This window comes from Myodes glareolus, chromosome 12 (assembly GCF_982192425.1).
Source record: "Myodes glareolus chromosome 12, mMyoGla1.1, whole genome shotgun sequence".
NCBI classification, from domain to species: Eukaryota; Metazoa; Chordata; class Mammalia; order Rodentia; family Cricetidae; genus Myodes; species Myodes glareolus.
Window position 1 is genome coordinate 63,844,449 of NC_142037.1, and position 15,839 is coordinate 63,860,287.

A 15,839-nucleotide genomic window follows, 5' to 3' on the forward strand; every position below is an offset into this window, starting at 1 on the left:
CTATTAGAAAAACTGAACCCCAACTGAGCTCAAGGCTCTCTAATCATGTCAATATTTTGGACACATGACGAGTTCGAGTTTGAACTTAAATAAAAATAAAGGCTCCGTGTTTTTACATACAGGACTCTTTTCTAGTTAAAATATCATTACCATAGCTTATAGTAGAAAAAGTACAAAGAACATAAGCATGTTCAATGAGAAATGAGTAGTTGACTGACTTTCTGACTCTTTCAGAGCAATATGCAACAATAACAGGAATTTAGCAGCGTCACTGCATCTGGAAGAGACATTACAATGAATAGTTGTTTTCTAGTACTTTGACCTTGAAGAATCATTATGGTGAACAGTAAAGAATTTCTGTGGAAAACAGTGATTGTTTTCTGATATTTGTACAGTTGTTTTTCTGATGGATGTTGCAGCCTTCCCATGACTTTGGTTACAAGATGCCTCTGGCACACGTGAACCTCTTGGATGACTGGGCACTGCAAATGATACACAGTAAAGGAGTAAAGTCATGGGGGCATGTTATATTCTCCTTTGAAGATACATATAGATTAGATAGGAGTGATACTTTACCCAAAAACCAACTTAGTGTAACAACCAGTAACTATGCCTGTGTATGGCTGTTTAGGTTCAGTTCTGTCCATCAGAGAGGTTGGACCTTCCTGCTGCCACACAGAACTTAAAATTTTATCTTGGCATGACCTCTTTCTTCACCTGACCCACACAACACAGAACATCATGGGACATGGCACTCATAAAGACATGCTAATACAGTGAAACCTGTAGGTACTTTTCCAGAATTCTTTTCTAATTAAAATTCCTTTACCATAACTTCATACCAGAAAAAGTACAAAGAATATAAACGTTCAGTGAGAAATGATTGATTGACTACATTTCTAGCTCCTCCAGAATATAATGCAATCATTACAATATAATTTGTGAAAAAGTAAGGTGCTATATTCAATATTAATGAGACATACAGTTTTAAAGCATATATATATAACTTTAAATCTCAGTGTAGTAATATATAATTCTTAAATGAAGTACAAAATATTAATAATGATGATATCAGAGAATATGTACTTTAAATAATGTAGCTTTGTGGGAATGATAGTTGCCAGATCTGTTAAATTACCTGATTTCGATTTATAGTTCAGAACCATTCTAGCTTTCTACTACACGGTAGTAGGCATCTAACCATATTCCATAAAATTCTTCCCTCTGTTTTGATTAGATTTAGGCTTTTTAACCAAATTACTCCTTTCTGATGCCATGTTATATTAGCTGAACCTCAGCTGAGTGATGGCTTAGCATACATTTCACATTCATGGATAAAATATTTTAAGTTTATTTTGGTAATCCATTAAACCAGGTGTTTTTACTACACAAATACATCCAAACAGAAACATTGCTCACTAGTATGCATTTATCTAAAGTTACAGATTTTTTTTCTCTTGCGTTCCTTTTTTCTGGTCCCTATTTTTGGTTTCTTTCTTTGCGATGTTGTATGACAGTTTTATTAGTTTTTCTTTCCACCCATCAATTTCAGATAAAAAGCAAGAGATGAGGTCTTGTAACTCTCCTTTGAATTATATTTCTTGTGGTTTTCCCAAGTTTATAGTGAGCCCTTACCAGGAAGTCATTTTATTTCACTCAACAACATCTCCTTGCTCTATTGTTTACTTTGGGTTTTATTATTTTCAGTTATCACAGTCACCAACCAGAAAATCTGTCCCTGCCTCCCACTCCCAGGCAACACTCGTGTTTGTTTTCCTCCAGGTAATATCTTTCTGGTGGCTGCACCACGTGTTCCCACCTGCACAGCAGAAACGAATCGGCTCTCGTCTCCAGAAATGTAAGGAAGTTGCCAAACTTCACTTACATTTTTTTAAAACAAAAGGAGTGAAGGACTAGGCAGAGAAGCCAGCAGATAACTCTGAGACCATTTTGTGTAAGCTCATCAACAACCTGTATGATCTCAATGCTGACAGAAAGGAAACCTGTGCTTTCTGTACCTTCTTCTCTGAGTCTTCCATGGTTAAGAAGTGCACTCATTTAATTTAAAGACAGCCTTAAGGAAAAGAGTCTCTTTTAAAAATTTTATAAAGTAGGGGGGAGATTTTCTTAATTTTTCTTTATTATCTGAATCTTTCATTTAGCTCTGGCAATATTTTTAGGACTATACTTAGAATTTGATTTTTGTAAGAATTCCTTCCATCCAAAGATTCTTTACTGGGGTGAAAGGCAGTGTGCATAAAAATCACTTTGAATCGGAATAATGAATTCAGGTTCTTGGCTATATGTCCTGAGAGTTGTTTCTACAAGTCTAGTTTGGAATTAGTACTAAGCACTACATACAAACCTATACTTGTATCTGAGATAGAGAGTTTCTCTCAAAGTACATTAGGAAAGGTTCAGCCATAAGACTGCACCACCTAGTCTTGGTGAGCAATAGAGAGCAAAGGCAATAAGCTGTGTTTCTTATGGTACACTGGGGTCTCTCTAAGAGATAACTCATAGAAATTAACCAGAAACTTCTCTCTGCTGCCTAGATTGCATTGTGCTGGAAGGCACCATGAAAGTAGCTGGGGAGGAAGGACATCAGTACCCTTATCCAAGGCTAGACACTGTACTAAAATACCAACCTGCAGGTCAGCAACTGCCCACTGGCGCAATAGCAACAAAACTGTCAGTGGGTTAATGAATTATTCTTTCTCTGGAGGAATCCAACTAGCTCCCAAATAATGGCATGGACAGTTGTATTAATTATGAGAGCTTGGCCTATAGGTTAGGCTTGTTCCTAACTGACGCTTATAGCTTATATTAACCCATTCAGATTAATCTTCATCCTATCTCGTGATGTTACCGCTTTTTCATCTTGCACCTCATGTTTCCTCTTTGTGTCTCCCGGCATCTCTTTTGATCTTTTTACTTGATGGCTGCTAAGACATAGGAACCTCTTTTTCCTGAGTGTGGCCACTGGTAGGTCTCCCTCTCATTCTCCAGTGGATAATCCCAAACAAATTCACATGTGGGAAGCAATACCTGGACTCAGTGGTTAAACAAATAAATGATAAGTAAAAATTATAAAAAGAGAACATGAAGTTGGGAAGAAGATACGATGGGGAAAAATTGAGGGGAACTAGAAGGGAGGAGTGAGGGCTGGATAGAATCAAGATGCCTCGTATATATGTATAAACTTTTCAATACATACATGGATGTATATCTTTATAAACTGGAAAATATGTGCTGATTTTCATTCTACCATAAACATTCCTTAAACTTTCCCACCTTCTGCTGTAACAGGTTCCACGTTTGGCAACAGTCTGAATAGCATCCTGCTTCTCAGGGTTCTGGTGATGGACTTGTCAAATCAATTCAGTGTGAGTTCTGTCTTTCCATTAGATGGCTGCTGTGTGTTAACAGAGGGGGATGCCAGTGGTCCTTCCTAGACAACTTACCCTCACTACTTATCACAGTAGTTCCTACAGGCTATGGGTGCCCTACTTCAGCAAGCTCCTCTTTGATACTGACCCACCTCTTCCCATTTGTTCATGGGATTCTCCCATGCTCTGATCCTAGGTTCCAAACACATCTGCTGCATGCTTAACTCATAAGCAGCTTTTTTGAATTTGAACATTTTCATGGGACATTATGACATGTAATGAGCAGTTATTTCTAATTTCTTGAATAAATTTAAATTGAGGTTCTTCCGCTCCATTTAATTTTAACATCTGCTCATGGACTGCATTTGATTCAGACTCTTTCTTTACTCTTTGTGCCTTTTCTATAATTATTTTTCCACTTTCCCCTTAATCATCAAAGCTACATGAACTCTTGGTGCATTTTCAGGTCTTTTTCAAATTAGCTTAACCACGACACAAAGTCAAAAGTGGTGTTTAATATTAATATTTGCCAGATAAGATTCTGTCCTTTAATAATTAAGGCCTTTCCAATCATGGCTTTGATTTCTATTATGTAATCAAAGTGGAACACAACAAATTGCCAGCTTCCCTTCTCATCAATCATATGAGAGCAGTAATCTTTCTTGCCAGAAAAATGCCTGAACTGAATAATAGTAAATTCTGCTTTCAGTTGCAAGACAGTATTTAGATATTGAAATTTTCTCTTATATAAGAGTCTTTTTCTCCATTTTCTATATCAAGTGAGTGATAGATTCTAAAGAAGGAAAAGTCCACTGGTTTCGAAAAGAAATGATAAGCATACTTGGTTCTCCATATCTTTGTAAACACCATGAAATGCAATTATTTTCCACAAAAACACATTTAGTACAGTTAAACATTATACGTAAAAATATTTATAGAATCAGCTCCCCAATATCATCTTCTAAGCTAATACACTTAGACATCCTTGGAAGAAAAATGGCTTCTGTGATGATTTGGAATTAAAGTAACAAAAATACTCTGCACTTTCAGAGAATATGACATCCTACTTAAATGTTTCCCCACTTACAAATATTATGAACACTTGGTGACTGTAAATATGATGAATAAAATGCAAGCAATAAGTGCTTCCCCTTGCAATACAACCAAAAGAAGAGATTACCTCAATATTCTAATTCATGAGAAGCAGATCTGAACTGAGAACATGAGTGAGCTATGGCCCCGTGGGGAAGAGATTAACATCATTTCTCTGCAATTCCAAAGTCTGTACTCACTCTACAGTCATATTCTTCACCATATCCTGCAGGAAATGATTCAATCTAGTGATCCTTTTATCCCCGTATGTATACAATGTACACCAGTAGAATCTCTAACCTATAAGCTTGTTCAGAGGACTAGATTAAAAATAGAATGCAGCATATTTTATAGGCAGGTATGCATATTTTTATATCAGAATGAACTATAAATAAATGGGAAGAAAAGTAGCAAGGTGTGGTGGTGCATATACCTATAGTCCCAGCTAGTCCCAGCTACTGGAGGTGTTGAGACAGGAGGATTATGTAAAGTCAGCAATTTGAGGCCAATATGAATAACATAACAAGATTCTATGAGACAGGAGAAGAAAATGAAGGGAGAGAGAGAGAAAAAAAGAGACAGAAGAGAGGAGATGGGAAACTTTTCAATAATCTATCTTAACTGTGCATTATTTATATTGCTTACAATCATCATTATATAGTCCTCAGTCACTAAAATTTTCTTAAATGTTTGAATTAAAGTATTCTATTTCATTATTAGACTTGTTTCTAGGGAAACAGGAAATTTTCAACTATATTCTACAGTTAAATTTTCAATAGATAAACAAGATGATACTATGGCAAAATAATTTTAAAATTAGACTGCTCTCTGTACATTTGCTTCATTATCATTGTTGATGATGATTATGACAATGCTATTTGACACATTTTTACAATTTAAATTATTATCTAGTTACTTTCCTTTTCCTCTAAATAACTGTAGTTTAAATTCCCCATCCTGTATTCTGTTGTTCCTCTGTCACTGTAGATTTGTTGAAGAATGACAAGTCTTGGAATCATTGTCCTTTCTAGTTTGCTTTATATCAATGATGTATATAGGCTACCTTTATGATACTATTGTCGTTTCTAGCTTGCTTTATGTCATTTATGTGTATAGGCTACCTTTAGATATCCTAAATGTGACAATAACCAAGAGTAGCCACAAGCCACTGAAAGACAGTAGTAATAAAAGAAAAAATAAACCTAATTATCCATGTAGTCATGGGAATAATTATTTTTCTATCCTTTCAACTACTCATAGTTGAAACTTTAATCTACAAACATACTCTAAATTTTGGCTTTCTTCTCTTCAGTTGAAATATCATTATACTGTGGTTCTCCTGTTCTCTTCAATCTAAGTCAAACAGTACAAAACAGGTGTGTGCCTTTGTTTACCCAAATGATCGTCAAGAGTTGGGGTGCCCAGAAAAGGAACCATCATAATAGTCAACAGTAAATTTCTAAAATATGTAAATGACCATTAAAATAATCACAATCATTTCCTCTGGTCCTCTTTGTATTTCTGTTGCTGTTGTTAAACACTATGACCAAAAGTAACATAGAAAGGAAACGATTTATATTTGTTTACAGTTCCAGAGAGAGAGTCTGCGATGACAAGGGAAGCATGGATGTAAGCAATAGGATTGGAAAGCTGACTGATCATATTTCTATGTACACACAAGAAGTAGAGAAAGGCAACAGTACAGGTAGGAAAACCTACAAACCCTAGAAGCCCACCCCCAGTGCCCTACTTCCTCCAAACAGGCTCCACCTTCAAAGGTTCCACAGCCTTCCTAAAGAATGCCACCAACTAGGGACCATATGCTCAAACACAAAAGTCCATGATATAATATTTCTCATTTATACCATAACACCTCTACATACCTAGCTCTTTAAGGGTATATTTGCCCAATCTCCTTATCATCAAGGAACAACTATGAAGGGAAGAAGGCAGGGAAACAGCCTTACCTGTCAATTGTAGACTTTTATTTTCTGGAGAAATCTAAACAAAAACCATATTGAGGGGAAGTATATGGGGCAAAATTCAAATAGAAATTAGTTCATTTAATCCTACAGTCTAATGTATCTTTATATTTGAATTATTTTAGTTACCTGTTTTTCTAAGTATCATGAATTAATAAATTAACACTTGCTTTATATCTGTTATGTTTAAAAAATTGCTGTGTTCAAACAAGAGAGCTTTAGAGACCATTTACTCCCTTCCAAATAGTACTTTTTACTTTTAATTATTTTAATATCTTGGAATTCAACATTGTAAATATGAATATGGTTCTATATCTATGCAAATATGTTAACAAAAGACAACTCTAGAAACTATTGTTTGAAAAGGAATACAAGAGACAGACACATGCAACTCATGAGAGGTTTTTTCTAGTACCATTTTAATAAGATAACAGATTATTGTTCTGGGAACTTTAACTCAAGAGGGAAAATTACAAATAACACACTCACTTTCCTGTCAAACACTATCATGCAACTCAGCCCTCAATTCAATTAAAAGATGATTTTAAGAGAGTTTCTTAAAAGAACATATTTTTGACTTCTAATTCTTGTTAAAAAAAATCACATTATCTTATTTGACAGTTCAGCCTTCAGATAAAGAAGAAATAATGTTTAAGAATTATCCATGCTGCAATTTTAAATCACAAAATAGCAAGACTCTGAGAAATAAAAGTTTATTTTGAAAACACATAGTTATATTTAGATATATTCATAATGTAAATGGCATTACAAAAAACAGATACTAAAAAAACAAGACATTCCCAAACATAAGAGCTCTGTCCCCTAGCAGTGTCTTTCCTACACATCTTAGTTATGGTTTCTATTGCTGTGAAGAAACAACATGATCATAGCAATTCTTATAGAGGAAAACATTTCATTGTGGTGGCTAAGTTACAGTTCACAGATTTAATCCATTGTCATGGGGGTGAGACATGATCGAGTACAGGCAGACATGGTGCTGAAGAAGTGTTTGAGAGTCCTACATCTTTCTGGCAAAAGGAAGTGGTCTGTAACACTGGATGGTAACTTGAGCATATCTGAGGCCTCAAAGCCTACTTCCACAGAGGCACATGATGATAGGGGAGTTCAGCCAATCACATTCTGTCCGTGGGGCATGTTGCCCTAAGGCAAAAGTTTACCTATAAACCTGGCAGGTGGACTTCCCCGCCCTCTCTCTGGCTTGGATCCAGCGTTCCGGATGATTGGGATTCTGGTGTAAGTTTTTCCTTCTGTTTTACTTAAGCTGTATCTTTTGTAAGCTAGTCTGCCGGACCATTAATTACTGATCACACTGCATCGTCACTGCATCATCAACACATCCTCCAACAAGACCACAACTCCTAATGGTGTCTCTCCCTATGATATTATGGGAGTCAATTACTTCCAAACTACCATACTCCATAAGTAAATCTAGTATGTGCATGGTGTGTTTTTAGATGGCTTGGAATCCCATAAAGCAGAAGTAGTAGATGGATGAAGGCCAAAAATGTCCTTTCTAGGAAATAAAAATGTTGCTTTAACTATTGCAAGTTAAGCAAACATGAACATGGATATATAGCATCTCTATTGTCAGTAAAAGAATCATTAGTGTGTATGTAGAGGTATAACTGGGTCATATGATACTTTTACCCTAAGTTTTTTTTGAGACACTTTCACACCGATTTCCATAATGTAAATGTGACTTCCCTTTTCCCAAGATCCTCACCAACACGTGTGTGTGTGTGTGTGTGTGTGTGTGTGTGTGTTGTTTGTTTGCTTGTTTTTTTATGGTAGTCATTCTGACTAGTGGGGAAACTGGATCTCAAAGAAATTTTAATTTGCATTTCCCTTAGCTCTAATGAGGCTGACCATTTTTTAAAAGGTTTTTGTGTTGTTGTTGTTGTTTGTTGCCTTTTGGAATCAGTCTAGCTTACATACATTTGGGTAGCAGGCTTTACTGGTTATATTTGAATTTTTGGCCCAGTGAAATTCTTTTCCTGAGGTTGTCTGATATTATCTTTATGACTTCTGCAATCTCTATATAAATGTTCCCTGGTCTAACTGGTTCATGATTTTCTATTTAATCTTACTAAAGCAAGTATTGTTAGATGGCTTCTAATAGTGATTTTTAAGGTTTAAAAAAGTCAAAACCTTTTTCTCTTTTGTAACAGGTGAAACCTTTTATATCTAGGTTATTGTAAAGTGGTAGTCTTACAAGAGGTCTTTTTATATAGTTCCCTCCAATTTTAGCATGATAGGGGAATTCAGCCAATCACATTCTGTCCGTGGGGCGTGTTGCCCTAAGGAAAAAAATTTAGCTATAAACCTGGTGGGTGCGCTTTCCTGCTCTCTCTTGGCCCCTGAGTTCCGGACGGACCGTTGGGACTCTGGTGTAAGTTTTCCCTTTTTTATTAAAAGCTAAATCTTTTATATAGTATTGGTCTGTTTATTCTATCGATCGACCACACCTGCTACATTGTGGCGCCCTCTTCATTTCCAAGCCTATTGATAAAAGATATTCCAGAGTTTCTGTTTCATGTCAAGAGCCAAGATATGGGACAGAATAACAATAGTTTATAAATTTTCTTTGCCTTTCCCCACATCTGTTTTTGTCTTCATTACACCTTTCATTGAATATATATGTCTGTATATGTCTTCATAGATAATGTTTAACTTTCCCATAACAAACAATAAATTTTCCTGCAGTAATCTTTAAAGTTTCTAGGATGAAGATGGGGCCCCACAACATCAACTCCACCTGGTTACTATGACGTCATAATGTTGATAGCACTACTTTCAGACCTGTTTTTTGGTACCAGCTGGGCAAAACGGTTCCGAATGGTGCACAATTTTTGACAGTACTCTGGCCAGACCTCCTCAAACCACTCAGAGACTATTTACAACTTTCTCACACCAAATGTTAATATTGGAATTTTACCATTAATTATTTTCACAGGACCTCCTAAGAAAAATGTCACCCACATGACAGCTGGAAGCAATTTTAGAGGAGGACATCCCCTCTCCCAGTAGAATTTGCCCTCAGGTTTAGGGACATCATTTAGGGGTTGGTTATAATTGATATAGGGATGAGGGGATGGGGGAGGTATTTTATAAGCTCAGAGGTGTTTATCATTATTTAAAAAAAGGGATTGATTGGTAATGGGATAGTAATATATTGGTATTTGTGAGTTATTGTTTTTAAAAAATTGTATTGCATTGATTCTTGTACATTGATATATTGAATATTGTATGTGAGTATTCTTCTCCCTCTATTTATTATATGTGAGTATGCTTCTACTTCTATTTGTATTGATATATATATACATATATTTACATTTCTACCTCTAAGATATTGTATACATTGTTTACATTTGGAGGTCATTGTCCTCATTCATTGCACAGTTGTTTATTCCCTTAGTCTTCAAGTTAGATAGATGTAAATCAATAGTCATATATGTTTGTCATACTTATATTTAGGCTAATCAGGTTATTTAGGTACATAGAGATCATATTTAGTATAGATAGTATGATCTTTAACCTCTTCAAAGAACTGTAGAAAATGACCTTTAATCTAACTCAGAGTTCTGTAGTAGTGAGACACAATCGCTCCTGACATCACCGCTCTACTCCCGAGAGAACGTTGAGCACCAAAGACACTCCACTTGGAGCTTGTCTTCTTTTTGGCAGAACTGGCCTTTGGGCAAAGAAAAAGCCCATACCTCGACCACTGACAGAATTGCAGAATATCCATAAATGGATAAAAACAGGATTGTCTTATCTTGCCAAGACAGGGTAAGAGAGTCCTAAAAGGTTTCTTGCCTTTGAAAAATGGCATGTCAGTTACATCAGGCCTTAGCCAAAGTTGGTTGACTCAACATTACAAACGAGACTTTGGATGATTACCCAGGTAATCAGTTGTCTCTTCCATTTGTTGCACATTTCAGAAGTTTCTCGTTTGTACTTTCTGGCTGCTTGAGTAAAATTATTTTCCTTCTCAGATCTTTGATGGAGTTGAAGATTAGATAGTTGTAGTTACCATCTACATTATTTAGACTCCTTGAAATAGAATGTTTAGTAAAACTTTTGTCATATGTTTCCTGCTTAATATTGTTTGTTGTTTGTAATTTTATATTTATTATTTGTTTCTATTGTATATAGTTGTATTTGGTTTTGTTCTGTCTTATTTTAGAAAAAAGAGGGAGATGATAGGGGAGTTCAGCCAATCACATTCTGTCCGTGGGATGTGTTACCCTAAGGCAAAAATTTACCTATAAACCTGGCAGGTGCATTTCCCCTCCCTCTCTTACTTGGCTCCTGCGTTCCGGACAGACCCCTTGGATTCTGGTGTAAGTTTTCCTTCAGCTTATTAAAGCTGTATCTTTTGTATTAAGCTAGTCTGGTCGCCCCTTCAAATCACAGCAATTGTGAAAGCATGCTCAAGACTTGAGTAGCTCAAGAAAGACAACACACCAGATTGTAAGAGGGGAGGTTTCAAGAGAGTCCAACACTAGCTGGGGAATTGTTGACACCTGATAACTATTGGGAAAGGGAGATTCAGTTCCCTAATGATGTGAGCCCTCGTAAGTTAGCCACAGGCCAGGACAGGCTCCACCTCCAAGACTAGGTGAACAACACAAACTATGTTCCCCAATAGGAAGAAAAAAGAAGAAAAGTCATAATCAGATAGGAAGGGAGGGAAAGGGAAAACAACTGTGAGAGAAGTTCTATATGTTCAAAATAGGTTGTATGAAGTTCCGAAGAGTTTATAACTTTATTTAAGAATCAATATACGGGTCTATCTCTTTTCTGAGATATTATAGTGATATTTCATTGATGCTTTATTATAGAAAAAGATGCTTTATGACTGTTGATATTTTAACCATAATTTAGAGAGGGAAGAGAATCATCTACATTCCAGGAGCAATATTTCCATTAATACTTGCTCTAGGCAACATGTTTGGAGACATGCAAAATTCACATGTCAAAATCTTAATCTACAAGGTAATGGTTTGTAAAAGTTGAGATTTAGTCAGATCATTTTAAATTGCGAAGGGAGAGTCCTCATGATTGGGATAATTACTTTTTAAAAGACATATGAGAAAGCCCCCCTCATCTTTTCTACCACATGGAGACTGAGCAAAACCAATAGCCATCTGCAAATGCCAAAGCTAACCTTATGTGCCTTGAATGCCTAACCCCCCAAAATTGAAAACTTTATTTCTGCAGCTCATAAGTGATTTATAATCCCAAATTATACTAGTTAAAGTATAATCATAAATTTTCAGTTATTTTAAGAGTCCTGGTCACATATGGTATTTACAAGGGCCTATCTATTTGGAAATGTTTCTGTAGAGAAAACACCAACTATTATCAGTTGGTGAAATTACAACTGATACCAGAAGAAATATATATATATATATCAGAGCTAAAACAAAATCTGTTTTGTCAAGATGAGGCTCTGGGAATCATTAAATACAGAAATGAGTAAGAAGCAGCAGCCAAAGATGACTCCTTTTTCTAGATTCTGCTAGTGCCATACTTTTGTGCCATTCATTTAGAGAGAGAATTCAGTTGAAAATAAATTTTAGGTGAAATGACTAGAATTTTTTTTAGATCATGTGGAACTCAAATTTCTTGTAAGAAATCTAAGTAATATTTCCAAAAAGTGGCAAAACTATGGTTCTTGAGTTTGGAGCAGAATTTTTGTTTAAAAAGCAAACTATGAATGTCTTTTAAGTAACCTCGTGAGGGTGCAAATGTAATAGATGATGGGGTCAACATAGAAATGTAAAAGCTTAAGGAATGGGTGGGAAAAATAAGCCCGCAACAGACATGGAGATAAATAGTAAAGAGGAATAGCAAGAGACCCTAGGAGAAAATAAAGTCACAGAAAATAAAGTAGCAGGAGATAAAGGTCAAAATAAATCAGAAGACAACAAAAGGTTTCATCTTACAGTCAATGTAAACAGGAAAAATAAGAAATGAATTTGTGTTGAAATGATAGCTGTAAGGTTTTACTGCTCTGTAAGCAAGCTTGAATTTTACAGTAAGTTTAGAATGGGATACACGAACAGACACAACATCAGGGACAGCAAATCGAAGGTGGGTGAAGTCTTCCTGACACATCATTTTTCAATGGCTTTCATTTGGGAAATAATAAAGAGTCAGAGCTGCTGAGTTAATTCACAGTACTTTTACATGGTGGGCAGCTGTTCTGGACAGAAAAGCATATCAATAAATAGGACTACGGAATGACCAAAATGTCAGCCTTCATAATCTAGGCTAGAAAGAGAAAAGTGAATTTGGGCAAGGTGCCACATGACTGCAGTTCCAGCACTCAAGATACTGACTAGTGCTAGAGAACCAGTCGTTAAATCCTAGGCTATGTAGTGAGAAACTGCCTCAAAAATACAAAAGGAGTTAGTGGAATAGAAGAGGGGGAGAAGAAAAGGAGTAGAAGGGAGATGGGGAAGAAAAAGAAAAGAAAAGTGGAATCCATAAGCAAGCAGCCAGAAAAGGGCACGGAATCTAGTTTCCTGTGTTCAAAGATGAGGCTTATTTGTGTTGCAGAATTGCAAGGACAGGCTGGCAAAAGGAGAAAGTAATAAATTCAAACTTTATATTTGCTATGGAATATGGTCTTATGTTTATTGTTTATGTGTTATATTTTACTGTTTCCTAAGACGTGGCTATAGGTTTCAGATGGGCAGGTGAATGTAGAAGCAAAGATGGTTAGAATTAAATGTAAAGAGTGGCTGGCTTGGGTTGAGTCATTCACAAAGGTCTTCAGGTTGTCTTAAAAATGATTAAGTTGAAAGTAGAGAGGAGCACATTAATTTGGATTTGAAAGTAAGTTTACAAACATTGTCAGAAGGTAAAAGAACAATGGAGGATTCAAGGAATGAAAAGCAACTGAGCGAGTTTCTGAAGGACTTGTGTGTGTGGTAGCTGCTTTCCAAAGCCGACTGAAGAACCATACGAGCACACATTGTGTAAACCTCTCCTATTGACTAGAATGGGACAGGACGGAAACCATGTGTTCATGACTCCTTATTTGACTGTTCAAAGATAGTCTACTCACTCTTTACTGGGTGGTTTAGACTTTTTGGCTTTGGAGAATTATACCACTACATAAGAAAGCTACATGCTAAGAAGATGATAACCATATATAGAGGGATATCTAACCTAGCTGAACATCACCTTCCTGTTACCATGTGAGAAAAACCACCCAGTGAAACCCACGCAAATGATCAAATTGGAGGAAAATAGTGATATTGTTTCAATATATTCATTTTCAAGATGGTTTGTTAAAATACCATGTGTAGTAATAGAAGTGGTTGGAAATTAAGCAAACAAATCCCAGAAGAGATAAATTTTATATTTTTAAAGGAGAAAATGAATTATTTGCATAGAATAATATGGACTGATGAAAATTAGGGTATCTGGAGGAAATGAAAGCAGACAGCGGAGTGATGTGGTCTGCAATTGTTTAGCTGGAGAGTTTACAGATGAAAATGGGAATCTAAGGAGACTATTATAGATTTACTTAGGTCTACATCCATCATTTTGCATTGTGTCATCTTTCAGTTAACAGTTACTATCATGGCTGTTATTAAGTTCATTCATAGGAAATAAATTAAAAATCTTTGAGCATTAATGCTAAGTAAATATATAATTATGTGGCTGGTGAAATAAAGGCAACAGTAATGATGGAAAGGAACAATGTGGGTTAGAAAGAAAAGTTCTGCACAAAGAAGAAAATGAAATGTATGAGAAACAGAAGCAATGAATGGTGGTGGAGTCACATCGTATAAATGCTACCTTGTCCCTAGAAAGAGAAGTATTTCATAGTCTTTAACAGCATCTGTTTTGATTACCTTTTTTCAATGATTTTTCTGTACATGTATGTATCTGTGTGAATTTACAGCACACATATGTGGGTGTTCGATCCTTTTGGAGCTGGAGTTACAGGTGGTTGTAAGCCATTTCATGCTAATCTTGGAAACTGAACCCAGGTCCTTGGCAAGAACAAGTGTTCTTCTTCATTGCTGAGCCAGCTCAGCAATGTAGTGGAAAACTTCTAAATAAGTATATCTCACTGAGGGAAGACTTTTTAATGCCCTTGATATATAACATCAAATTAGTTCTTAATAGTTTCTTTGGATGAGTACTTTCCTTATTTTGAATTTCAGGACAATTGTGTGACACTCCATCTCATGGGGCAGAAGTCACAGTATAAGAAACTGATGTCTACCCTAGGATTTATGTAAGATCATGCAGTAGATTTTTTTAAATCTCCCCTATTATTCTTCCAAAAGGCTGTTTCCATGTTTCTTTTTCATTTTTCATCTGTTACAGCTTTATTTAAGTCCTTCTTAGAGACTTAAAGAAGACTCACAAAATGTATATATGATCTTCTTAGGGAAAACACTTCAGATTCCAAATAAACTAATTCTTGAATTCCATAGAGACCCTTGGGTGAGATAAATTAGGCATTTGACATTTAAATAGGATTTATCATAAGAACTTTTGGGAAAAATGTTAAGAATATGAATACTATGCCTGCACAACAAAAGAGGGTACCAGATTTCATTGTAGATGGTTGTGAGCCACCATGTGGTTCCTGGGACTTAAACTCAGGACCTCTGAAAGAGTAACAAGTACTTTTAACCTCTGAGCCATAAAAAACAATGTGGGTAGTTGACAAGCATGTTAATCAATGGTGGAGAGGTTGCCTACCATGCACAAGGCTCTCCATTAGACTCCTAGCCCTGAAAGAACAATAAAATAAATTTAAGGAATATGAGATAAATATAATAATAGGAATAGTCATTATATATACATTACTTATAAATGAAATAGTTTCCTTTTCATTTTTTAACTCATACATGTAGAATTTTTGGGGTCCTATCTATAGGGAAAAAATTTAAATGGCCTGGAAGTGCTTAAATCCCTCTTGAGAATATAGAATACCTAATTTTAGAGTCAGAGAAGAGTTAAGAAAGCTGATTGTGTACTCAACAGAGGATTATTTGAGACCCAATGAAATTACATAAGTTGGTTATGAGTCTCAATTTTCTTACTGCTAATGTAGTATTTTCTCTATTCTGGGCAGTTGGTAATACAAAGCGAGTGGTTTTATCAGCTTCACTCATAAATTATTATAACTAAGAACTTAACTTTCTCAAAACAAACTTCAATAAAATAAGTTCATTTCAACTTTGACAAAATGCTAACTTTGCTTTCAAAACATTTACTTCTAATATACAAGCATTTCCCCAAATACAGTGTTGCTCATTGGGGAAAAGAAAAGCAAGTAAGGGAAATTTTGATTCATACAACTTTTATTTTGCTTTCC